The sequence below is a fragment of the Oncorhynchus mykiss genome, unplaced genomic scaffold (assembly GCF_013265735.2).
Source record: "Oncorhynchus mykiss isolate Arlee unplaced genomic scaffold, USDA_OmykA_1.1 un_scaffold_492, whole genome shotgun sequence".
Taxonomy (NCBI): Eukaryota; Metazoa; Chordata; class Actinopteri; order Salmoniformes; family Salmonidae; genus Oncorhynchus; species Oncorhynchus mykiss.
Window position 1 is genome coordinate 49,790 of NW_023493939.1, and position 12,891 is coordinate 62,680.

Consider the following 12,891-nt stretch of genomic DNA (forward strand, 5'->3'; position numbering starts at 1 on the left):
CTCAGCTCCAGAAGGTCTGCATTTGAGAGTGTTTATTATGAATTGTTATTTCACTGTGTGAAGTTGTTATTTCATCATTCTTATTATTACTGCTGAGCAGCATGACTCCTGAGAGGCACTAAAAAACTGTCAGAAGTGGGATTTGAACCCACGCCTCCATGGGAGACTGCGACCTGAACGCAGCGCCTTAGACCGCTCGGCCATCCTGACTACAGCACAGTAACTGGGTATCGGGTTAAAGTGTATGCGGTAAAAGTAGAAATATGAACAACGCTCTAAAATCACCACAGAGACCAGAACAACTATGCACGATACTGACTTGCACTTTCAATAGTCATTTGTTTTTATAAATTAAAAAGTCCAGTCATTGATTTAACCTCAATATGGCCTTCAATGGGAAAGAGTAGTAAATCGTCATTGAATGAGCGCTAAACTGGCATCAGAATATGGCCATTCTGATATAAATGATAAAATTCCTCAGATAAGACTGAAAAAGTGTCTGGAAATATCAGCAACCATCAGGGTAAGAGTGACAACAGGTCCACATGGGGGAAATCCTTACAAATGGCTTAATGAGTCATTTCAACGCAATCGTGTTATTATTTATTTTTAGGGTTTAACAAGGCAGCTCACCTGTGACTTGACATTAGATGCGGCGACTTCGATTACCCTGCAGACGATATTTTTGTTCTTCCCGCCAATACAATCCACTGACAACGACCGACGAGTTCTGCGTTCCGAGATTATTTTTGTTATTTGCCTGTTTGGGGCCCGCCTGTGAAATTGCGCGATTCTTGCAATTCTCTTTCAGCCTCTCATCAACTAGCTGTTTTTGCAGAATATTAAAAATACGATAGTTATTCACTACTCATATTAACTAGGTGTCATTTACGTTACCTTAAGTCATTTATTTTTCAACTGGATTTTACAAAGGTGCATGACATGCAGGCGCTAAAAAGTTGTCAGGAGGGGGTTTCAAACCATGCCTATAGGGGAGTCTGCGACCTGAATGACTTAATGGTTATTTTCAATGCAATCGAGTTTTTCTTTTTCTTTTAGGGTTTAACAAGGTTTCTCACCTGTTACCTGTGGCTTGACTTTAGATGTGGCCAGTTCGATTACCCTGCAGACTATAAGAGTGTCTTCAGAATATGGCCAATTTGACATGAATTTAAAAATGCCTCAGATAGGACCAAAAATGTGTCTGGAGCTTCCCGTCAGGGTAAGAGTGACAACAGGTTTCCACATGTCAAAATGGGGGAAATCTTAGCAAATGGCTTAATGGTTATTCATGAGAATCGTGTTGTTGTATTGTTGAGTGTATCATGGGATCTCACCTGAAATCTGTGGCTTGACTACAAACCTGTAACCTATGCTACTGTGGCCTATAGAGCTAGAAGGCTGGATAACCAGGTGTGTAAAGGTGTGAAGTGGGATAGATGGCCTGCAGTCCTATCCCAAATGGACAACTAATCCCTATGTACTTGCGGAGATCTGAGAGGATGCGATTGGTATAAGAAACACGACTAAACTTCAACCTCCGGAGGGGTCAAAAAAATGCATTTTCGTTGTCGGCAGGATTTGAACCTACGCAGGAAGATCCTAATGGATTTCTAGTCCATCAGCCTTAACCACTCGGCCACGACAACATTGACAGAAGGAAACAGGCTTGTTAGGAGTGAATGGGCCAACAGGCATAGCCTACAGAAAGTGAAATTTAACAACTGAAAGATAATGCAGTAACTCATTATAATGCAATAACACAAAATGTTCCCCTCATTCATTTGTTATTAAGTCCAGCTGTTTTCTTATTTAACCTTGATCTTTGCTCAGCTCCAGAAGGTCTGCATTTGAGAGTGTTTATTATGAATTGTTATTTCACTGTGTGAAGTTGTTATTTCATCATTCTTATTATTACTGCTGAGCAGCATGGACTCCTGAGAGGCACTAAAAAACTGTCAGAAGTGGGATTTGAACACACGCCTCCATGGGAGACTGCGACCTGAACGCAGCGCCTTAGACCGCTCGGCCATCCTGACTACAGCACAGTAACTGGGTATCGGGTTAAAGTGTATGCGGTAAAAGTAGAAATATGAACAACGCTCTAAAATCACCACAGAGACCAGAACAACTATGCACGATACTGACTTGCACTTTCAATAGTCATTTGTTTTTATAAATTAAAAAGTCCAGTCATTGATTTAACCTCAATATGGCCTTCAATGGGAAAGAGTAGTAAATCGTCATTGAATGAGCGCTAAACTGGCATCAGAATATGGCCATTCTGATATAAATGATAAAATTCCTCAGATAAGACTGAAAAAGTGTCTGGAAATATCAGCAACCATCAGGGTAAGAGTGACAACAGGTCCACATGGGGGAAATCCTTACAAATGGCTTAATGAGTCATTTCAACGCAATCGTGTTATTATTTATTTTTAGGGTTTAACAAGGCAGCTCACCTGTGACTTGACATTAGATGCGGCGACTTTGATTACCCTGCAGACGATATTTTTGTTCTTCCCGCCAATACAATCCACTGACAACGACCGACGAGTTCTGCGTTCCGAGATTATTTTTGTTATTTGCCTGTTTGGGGCCCGCCTGTGAAATTGCGCGATTCTTGCAATTCTCTTTCAGCCTCTCATCAACTAGCTGTTTTTGCAGAATATTAAAAATACGATAGTTATTCACTACTCATATTAACTAGGTGTCATTTACGTTACCTTAAGTCATTTATTTTTCAACTGGATTTTACAGAGGTGCATGACATGCAGGCGCTAAAAAGTTGTCAGGAGGGGGTTTCAAACCATGCCTATAGGGGAGTCTGCGACCTGAATGACTTAATGGTTATTTTCAATGCAATCAAGTTTTTTCTTTTTCTTTTAGGGTTTAACAAGGTTTCTCACCTGTTACCTGTGGCTTGACTTTAGATGTGGCCAGTTCGATTACCCTGCAGACTATAAGAGTGTCTTCAGAATATGGCCAATTTGACATGAATTTAAAAATGCCTCAGATAGGACCAAAAAAGTGTCTGGAGCTTCCCGTCAGGGTAAGAGTGACAACAGGTTTCCACATGTCAAAATGGGGGAAATCTTAGCAAATGGCTTCATGGTTATTCATGAGAATCGTGTTGTTGTATTGTTGAGTGTATCATGGGATCTCACCTGAAATCTGTGGCTTGACTACAAACCTGTAACCTATGCTACTGTGGCCTATAGAGCTAGAAGGCTGGATAACCAGGTGTGTAAAGGTGTGAAGTGGGACAGATGGCCTGCAGTCCTATCCCAAATGGACAACTAATCCCTATGTACTTGCGGAGATCTGAGAGGATGCGATTGGTATAAGAAACACGACTAAACTTCAACCTCCGGAGGGGTCAAAAAAATACATTTTCGTTGTCAGCAGGATTTGAAACTGCGCAGGAAGATCCTAATGGATTTCTAGTCCATCACCTTAACCACTCGGCCACGACTAACGTTGACAGAAGAAAACAAGCTTGTTAGGAGTGAATGGGCCAACAGGCATAGCCTACAGAAAGTGAAATTTAACAACTGAAAGATAATGCAGTAACTCATTATAATGCAATAACACAAAATGTTCCCCTCATTCATTTGTTATTAAGTCCAGCTGTTTTCTTATTTAACCTTGATCTTTGCTCAGCTCCAGAAGGTCTGCATTTGAGAGTGTTTATTATGAATTGTTATTTCACTGTGTGAAGTTGTTATTTCATCATTCTTATTATTACTGCTGAGCAGCATGACTCCTGAGAGGCACTAAAACACTGTCAGAAGTGGGATTTGAACCCACGCCTCCATGGGAGACTCAGACCTGAACGCAGCGCCTTAGACCGCTCGGCCATCCTGACTACAGCACAGTAACCTGGGTATCGGGTTAAAGTGTATGCGGTAAAAGTAGAAATATGAACAACGCTCTAAAATCACCACAGAGACCAGAACAACTATGCACGATACTGACTTGCACTTTCAATAGTCATTTGTTTTTATAAATTAAAAAGTCCAGTCATTGATTTAACCTCAATATGGCCTTCAATGGGAAAGAGTAGTAAATCGTCATTGAATGAGCGCTAAACTGGCATCAGAATATGGCCATTCTGATATAAATGATAAAATTCCTCAGATAAGACTGAAAAAGTGTCTGGAAATATCAGCAACCATCAGGGTAAGAGTGACAACAGGTCCACATGGGGGAAATCCTTACAAATGGCTTAATGAGTCATTTCAACGCAATCGTGTTATTATTTATTTTTAGGGTTTAACAAGGCAGCTCACCTGTGACTTGACATTAGATGCGGCGACTTTGATTACCCTGCAGACGATATTTTTGTTCTTCCCGCCAATACAATCCACTGACAACGACCGACGAGTTCTGCGTTCCGAGATTATTTTTGTTATTTGCCTGTTTGGGGCCCTGCCTGTGAAATTGCGCGATTCTTGCAATTCTCTTTCAGCCTCTCATCAACTAGCTGTTTTTGCAGAATATTAAAAATATGATAGTTATTCACTACTCATATTAACTAGGTGTCATTTACGTTACCTTAAGTCATTTATTTTTCAACTGGATTTTACAAAGGTGCATGACATGCAGGCGCTAAAAATTGTCAGGAGGGGGTTTCAAACCATGCCTATAGGGGAGTCTGCGACCTGAATGACTTAATGGTTATTTTCAATGCAATCGAGTTTTTTCTTTTTCTTTTAGGGTTTAACAAGGTTTTCTCACCTGTTACCTGTGGCTTGACTTTAGATGTGGCCAGTTCGATTACCCTGCAGCCTAAGAGTGTCTTCAGAATATGGCCAATTTGACATGAATTTAAAAATGCCTCAGATAGGACCAAAAAAGTGTCTGGAGCTTCCCGTCAGGGTAAGAGTGACAACAGGTTTCCACATGTCAAAATGGGGGAAATCTTAGCAAATGGCTTAATGGTTATTCATGAGAATCGTGTTGTTGTATTGTTGAGTGTATCATGGGATCTCACCTGAAATCTGTGGCTTGACTACAAACCTGTAACCTATGCTACTGTGGCCTATAGAGCTAGAAGGCTGGATAACCAGGTGTGTAAAGGTGTGAAGTGGGATAGATGGCCTGCAGTCCTATCCCAAATTGACAACTAATCCCTATGTACTTGCGGAGATCTGAGAGGATGCGATTGGTATAAGAAACACGACTAAACTTCAACCTCCGGAGGGGTCAAAAATATGCATTTTCATTGTCGGCAGGATTTGAAACTACGCAGGAAGATCCTAATGGATTTCTAGTCCATCGCCTTAACCACTCGGCCACGACAACGTTGACAGAAGAAAACAGGCTTGTTAGGAGTGAATGGGCCAACAGGCATAGCCTACAGAAAGTGAAATTTAACAACTGAAAGATAATGCAGTAACTCATTATAATGCAATAACACAAAATGTTCCCCTCATTCATTTGTTATTAAGTCCAGCTGTTTTCTTATTTAACCTTGATCTTTGCTCAGCTCCAGTAGGTCTGCATTTGAGAGTGTTTATTATGAATTGTTATTTCACTGTGTGAAGTTGTTATTTCATCATTCTTATTATTACTGCTGAGCAGCATGACTCCTGAGAGGCACTAAAAAACTGTCAGAAGTGGGTTTTGAACACACGCCTCCATGGGAGACTGCGACCTGAACGCAGCACCTTAGACCGCTCGGCCATCCTGACTACAGCACAGTAACTGGGTATCGGGTTAAAGTGTATGCGGTAAAAGTAGAAATATGAACAACGCTCTAAAATCACCACAGAGACCAGAACAACTATGCACGATACTGACTTGCACTTTCAATAGTCATTTGTTTTTATAAATTAAAAAGTCCAGTCATTGATTTAACCTCAATATGGCCTTCAATGGGAAAGAGTAGTAAATCGCCATTGAATGAGCGCTAAACTGGCATCAGAATATGGCCATTCTGATATAAATGATAAAATTCCTCAGATAAGACTGAAAAAGTGTCTGGAAATATCAGCAACCATCAGGGTAAGAGTGACAACAGGTCCACATGGGGGAAATCCTTACAAATGGCTTAATGGGTCATTTCAACGCAATCGTGTTATTATTTATTTTTAGGGTTTAACAAGGCAGCTCACCTGTGACTTGACATTAGATGCGGCGACTTCGATTACCCTGCAGACGATATTTTTGTTCTTCCCGCCAATACAATCCACTGACAACGACCGACGAGTTCTGCGTTCCGAGATTATTTTTGTTATTTGCCTGTTTGGGGCCCGCCTGTGAAATTGCGCGATTCTTGCAATTCTCTTTCAGCCTCTCATCAACTAGCTGTTTTTGCAGAATATTAAAAATACGATAGTTATTCACTACTCATATTAACTAGGTGTCATTTACGTTACCTTAAGTCATTTATTTTTCAACTGGATTTTACAAAGGTGCATGACATGCAGGCGCTAAAAAGTTGTCAGGAGGGGGTTTCAAACCATGCCTATAGGGGAGCTGCGACCTGAATGACTTAATGGTTATTTTCAATGCAATCAAGTTTTTTCTTTTTCTTTTAGGGTTTAACAAGGTTTCTCACCTGTTACCTGTGGCTTGACTTTAGATGTGGCCAGTTCGATTACCCTGCAGACTATAAGAGTGTCTTCAGAATATGGCCAATTTGACATGAATTTAAAAATGCCTCAGATAGGACCAAAAAAGTGTCTGGATCTTCCCGTCAGGGTAAGAGTGACAACAGGTTTCCACATGTCAAAATGGGGGAAATCTTAGCAAATGGCTTAATGGTTATTCTTGAGAATCGTGTTGTTGTATTGTTGAGTGTATCATGGGATCTCACCTGAAATCTGTGGCTTGACTACAAACCTGTAACCTATGCTACTGTGGCCTAAAGAGCTAGAAGGCTGGATAACCAGGTGTGTAAAGGTGTGAAGTGGGATAGATGGCCTGCAGTCCTATCCAAAATGGACAACAAATCCCTATGTACTTGCGGAGAGCTGAGAGGATGCGATTGGTATAAGAAACACGACTAAACTTCAACCTCCGGAGGGGTCAAAGAAATGCATTTTCATTGTCGGCAGGATTTGAACCTACGCAGGAAGATCCTAATGGATTTCTAGTCCATTGCCTTAACCACTCGGCCACGACAACGTTGACAGAAGAATACAGGCTTGTTAGGAGTGAATGGGCCAACAGGCATAGCCTACAGAAAGTGAAATTTAACAACTGAAAGATAATGCAGTAACTCATTATAATGCAATAACACAAAATGTTCCCCTCATTCATTTGTTATTAAGTCCAGCTGTTTTCTTATTTAACCTTGATCTTTGCTCAGCTCCAGTAGGTCTGCATTTGAGAGTGTTTATTATGAATTGTTATTTCACTGTGTGAAGTTGTTATTTCATCATTCTTATTATTACTGCTGAGCAGCATGACTCCTGAGAGGCACTAAAAAACTGTCAGAAGTAGGATTTGAACCCACGTCTCCATGGGAGACTGCGACCTGAACGCAGCGCCTTAGATCGCTCGGCCATCCTGATTACAGCACAGTAACTGGGTATCGGGTTAAAGTGTATGCGGTAAAAGTAGAAATATGAACAACGCTCTAAAATCACCACAGAGACCAGAACAACTATGCACGATACTGACTTGCACTTTCAATAGTCATTTGTTTTTATAAATTAAAAAGTCCAGTCATTGATTTAACCTCAATATGGCCTTCAATGGGAAAGAGTAGTAAATCGCCATTGAATGAGCGCTAAACTGGCATCAGAATATGGCCATTCTGATATAAATGATAAAATTCCTCAGATAAGACTGAAAAAGTGTCTGGAAATATCAGCAACCATCAGGGTAAGAGTGACAACAAGTCCACATGGGGGAAATCCTTACAAATGGCTTAATGGGTCATTTCAACGCAATCGTGTTATTATTTATTTTTAGGGTTTAACAAGGCAGCTGACCTGTGACTTGACATTAGATGCGGCGACTTCGATTACCCTGCAGACGATATTTTTGTTCTTCCCGCCAATACAATCCACTGACAACGACCGACGAGTTCTGCGTTCCGAGGTTATTTTTGTTATTTGCTTGTTTGGGGCGCGCCTGTGAAATTGCGCGATTCTTGCAATTCTCTTTCAGCCTCTCATCAACTAGCTGTTTTTGCAGAATATTAAAAATACGGTAGTTATTCACTACTCATATTAACTAAGTGTCATTTACGTTACCTTAAGTCATTTATTTTTCAACTGGATTTTACAAAGGTGCATGACATGCAGGCGCTAAAAAGTTGTCAGGAGGGGGTTTCAAACCATGCCTATAGGGGAGTCTGCGACCTGAATGACTTAATGGTTATTTTCAATGCAATCGAGTTTTTCTTTTTCTTTTAGGGTTTAACAAGGTTTCTCACCTGTTACCTGTGGCTTGACTTTAGATGTGGCCAGTTCGATTACCCTGCAGACTATAAGAGTGTCTTCAGAATATGGCCAATTTGACATGAATTTAAAAATGCCTCAGATAGGACCAAAAATGTGTCTGGAGCTTCCCGTCAGGGTAAGAGTGACAACAGGTTTCCACATGTCAAAATGGGGGAAATCTTAGCAAATGGCTTAATGGTTATTCATGAGAATCGTGTTGTTGTATTGTTGAGTGTATCATGGGATCTCACCTGAAATCTGTGGCTTGACTACAAACCTGTAACCTATGCAACTGTGGCCTATAGAGCTAGAAGGCTGGATAACCAGGTGTGTAAAGGTGTGAAGTGGGATAGATGGCCTGCAGTCCTACCCCAAATGGACAACTAATCCCTATGTACTTGCGGAGATCTGAGAGGATGCGATTGGTATAAGAAACACGACTAAACCTCAACCTCCGGAGGGGTCAAAAAAATGCATTTTCTTTGTAGGCAGGATTTGAACCTACACAGGAAGATCCTAATGGATTTCTAGTCCATCACCTTAACCACTCGGCCACGACAACATTGACAGAAGGAAACAGGCTTGTTAGGAGTGAATGGGCCAACAGGCATAGCCTACAGAAAGTGAAATTTAACAACTGAAAGATAATGCAGTAACTCATCATAATGCAATAACACAAAATGTTCCCCTCATTCATTTGTTATTAAGTCCAGCTGTTTTCTTATTTAACCTTGATCTTTGCTCAGCTCCAGTAGGTCTGCATTTGAGAGTGTTTATTATGAATTGTTATTTCACTGTGTGAAGTTGTTATTTCATCATTCTTATTATTACTGCTGAGCAGCATGACTCCTGAGAGGCACTAAAAAACTGTCAGAAGTGGGATTTGAACCCACGCCTCCATGGGAGACTGCGACCTGAACGCAGCGCCTTAGACCGCTCGGCCATCCTGACTACAGCACAGTAACTGGGTATCTGGTTAAAGTGTATGCGGTAAAAGTAGAAATATGAACAACGCTCTAAAATCACCACAGAGACCAGAACAACTATGCACGATACTGACTTGCACTTTCAATAGTCATTTGTTTTTATAAATTAAAAAGTCCAGTCATTGATTTAACCTCAATATGGCCTTCAATGGGAAAGAGTAGTAAATCGCCATTGAATGAGCGCTAAACTGGCATCAGAATATGGCCATTCTGATATAAATGATAAAATTCCTCAGATAAGACTGAAAAGTGTCTGGAAATATCAGCAACCATCAGGGTAAGAGTGACAACAGGTCCACATGGGGGAAATCCTTACAAATGGCTTAATGGGTCATTTCAACGCAATCGTGTTATTATTTATTTTTAGGGTTTAACAAGGCAGCTAACCTGTGACTTGACATTAGATGCGGCGACTTCGATTACCCTGCAGACGATATTTTTCTTCTTCCCGCCAATACAATCCACTGACAACGACCGACGAGTTCTGCGTTCCGAGGTTATTTTTGTTATTTGCCTGTTTGGGGCCCGCCTGTGAAATTGCGCGATTCTTGCAATTCTCTTTCAGCCTCTCATCAACTAGCTGTTTTTGCAGAATATTAAAAATACGATAGTTATTCACTACTCATATTAACTAGGTGTCATTTACGTTACCTTAAGTCATTTATTTTTCAACTGGATTTTACAAAGGTGCATGACATGCAGGCGCTAAAAAGTTGTCAGGAGGGGGTTTCAAACCATGACTATATGGGAGTCTGCGACCTGAATGACTTAATGGTTATTTTCAATGCAATCAAGTTTTTTCTTTTTCTTTTAGGGTTTAACAAGGTTTCTCACCTGTTACCTGTGGCTTGACTTTAGATGTGGCCAGTTCGATTACCCTGCAGACTATAAGAGTGTCTTCAGAATATGGCCAATTTGACATGAATTTAAAAATGCCTCAGATAGGACCAAAAAAGTGTCTGGAGCTTCCCGTCAGGGTAAGAGTGACAACAGGTTTCCACATGTCAAAATGGGGGAAATCTTAGCAAATGGCTTCATGGTTATTCATGAGAATCGTGTTGTTGTATTGTTGAGTGTATCATGGGATCTCACCTGAAATCTGTGGCTTGACTACAAACCTGTAACCTATGCAACTGTGGCCTATAGAGCTATAAGGCTGGATAACCAGGTGTGTAAAGGTGTGAAGTGGGATAGATGGCCTGCAGTCCTATCCCAAATGGACAACTAATCCCTATGTACTTGCGGAGATCTGAGAGGATGCGATTGGTATAAGAAACACGACTAAACTTCAACCTATGGAGGGGTCAAAAAAATGCATTTTCGTTGTCGGCAGGATTTGAACCTGCGCAGGAAGATCCTAATGGATTTCTAGTCCATCGCCTTAACCACTCGGCCACGACAACGTCGACAGAAGAAAACAGGCTTGTTAGGAGTGAATGGGCCAACAGGCATAGCCTACAGAAAGTGAAATTTAACAACTGAAAGATAATGCAGTACCTCATTATAATGCAATAACACAAAATGTTCCCCTCATTCATTTGTTATTAAGTCCAGCTGTTTTCTTATTTAACCTTGATCTTTGCTCAGCTCCAGAAGGTCTGCATTTGAGAGTGTTTATTATGAATTGCTATTTCACTGTGTGAAGTTGTTATTTCATCATTCTTATTATTACTGCTGAGCAGCATGACTCCTGAGAGGCACTAAAAAACTGTCAGAAGTGGGATTTGAACCCACACCTCCATGGGAGACTGCGACCTGAACACAGCGCCTTAGACCGCTCGGCCATCCTGACTACAGCACAGTAACTGGGTATCGGGTTAAAGTGTATGCGGTAAAAGTAGAAATATGAACAACGCTCTAAAATCACCACAGAGACCAGAACAACTATGCACGATACTGACTTGCACTTTCAATAGTCATTTGTTTTTATAAATTAAAAAGTCCAGTCATTGATTTAACCTCAAAATGGCCTTCAATGGGAAAGAGTAGTAAATCGTCATTGAATGAGCGCTAAACTGGCATCAGAATATGGCCATTCTGATATAAATGATAAAATTCCTCAGATAAGACTGAAAAAGTGTCTGGAAATATCAGCAACCATCAGGGTAAGAGTGACAACAGGTCCACATGGGGGAAATCCTTACAAATGGCTTAATGGGTCATTTCAACGCAATCGTGTTATTATTTATTTTTAGGGTTTAACAAGGCAGCTGACCTGTGACTTGACATTAGATGCGGCGACTTCGATTACCCTGCAGACGATATTTTTGTTCTTCCCGCCAATACAATCCACTGACAACGACCGACGAGTTCTGCGTTCCGAGGTTATTTTTGTTATTTGCCTGTTTGGGGCCCGCCTGTGAAATTGCGCGATTCTTGCAATTCTCTTTCAGCCTCTCATCAACTAGCTGTTTTTGCAGAATATTAAAAATACGATAGTTATTCACTACTCATATTAACTAGGTGTCATTTACGTTACCTTAAGTCATTTATTTTTCAACTGGATTTTACAAAGGTGCATGACATGCAGGCGCTAAAAAGTTGTCAGGAGGGGGTTTCAAACCATGACTATATGGGAGTCTGCGACCTGAATGACTTAATGGTTATTTTCAATGCAATCAAGTTTTTTCTTTTTCTTTTAGGGTTTAACAAGGTTTCTCACCTGTTACCTGTGGCTTGACTTTAGATGTGGCCAGTTCGATTACCCTGCAGACTATAAGAGTGTCTTCAGAATATGGCCAATTTGACATGAATTTAAAAATGCCTCAGATAGGACCAAAAAAGTGTCTGGATCTTCCCGTCAGGGTAAGAGTGACAACAGGTTTCCACATGTCAAAATGGGGGAAATCTTAGCAAATGGCTTAATGGTTATTCTTGAGAATCGTGTTGTTGTATTGTTGAGTGTATCATGGGATCTCACCTGAAATCTGTGGCTTGACTACAAACCTGTAACCTATGCTACTGTGGCCTAAAGAGCTAGAAGGCTGGATAACCAGGTGTGTAAAGGTGTGAAGTGGGATAGATGGCCTGCAGTCCTATCCAAAATGGACAACAAATCCCTATGTACTTGCGGAGAGCTGAGAGGATGCGATTGGTATAAGAAACACGACTAAACTTCAACCTCCGGAGGGGTCAAAGAAATGCATTTTCATTGTCGGCAGGATTTGAACCTACGCAGGAAGATCCTAATGGATTTCTAGTCCATTGCCTTAACCACTCAGCCACGACAACGTTGACAGAAGAATACAGGCTTGTTAGGAGTGAATGGGCCAACAGGCATAGCCTACAGAAAGTGAAATTTAACAACTGAAAGATAATGCAGTAACTCATTATAATGCAATAACACAAAATGTTCCCCTCATTCATTTGTTATTAAGTCCAGCTGTTTTCTTATTTAACCTTGATCTTTGCTCAGCTCCAGTAGGTCTGCATTTGAGAGTGTTTATTATGAATTGTTATTTCACTGTGTGAAGTTGTTATTTCATCATTCTTATTATTACTGCTGA

The 12,891-nt window shown here is 40.8% G+C and overlaps 3 non-coding genes across 3 annotated transcripts; all 3 read right to left on the reverse strand.

Annotated features, from left to right (window-relative positions):
- Positions 1 to 127: 127 nt before the first annotated feature.
- trnal-cag lies at positions 128 to 210 on the reverse strand. Its single transcript has one exon. It is a non-coding gene; the product is annotated as a tRNA-Leu (tRNA).
- A 9,057-nt stretch (positions 211 to 9,267) lies between these two features.
- On the reverse strand, positions 9,268 to 9,350 carry trnal-cag. Its single transcript has one exon. It is a non-coding gene; the product is annotated as a tRNA-Leu (tRNA).
- A 1,356-nt stretch (positions 9,351 to 10,706) lies between these two features.
- On the reverse strand, positions 10,707 to 10,788 carry trnas-aga. The gene has a single exon. It is a non-coding gene; the product is annotated as a tRNA-Ser (tRNA).
- Positions 10,789 to 12,891: the final 2,103 nt, after the last annotated feature.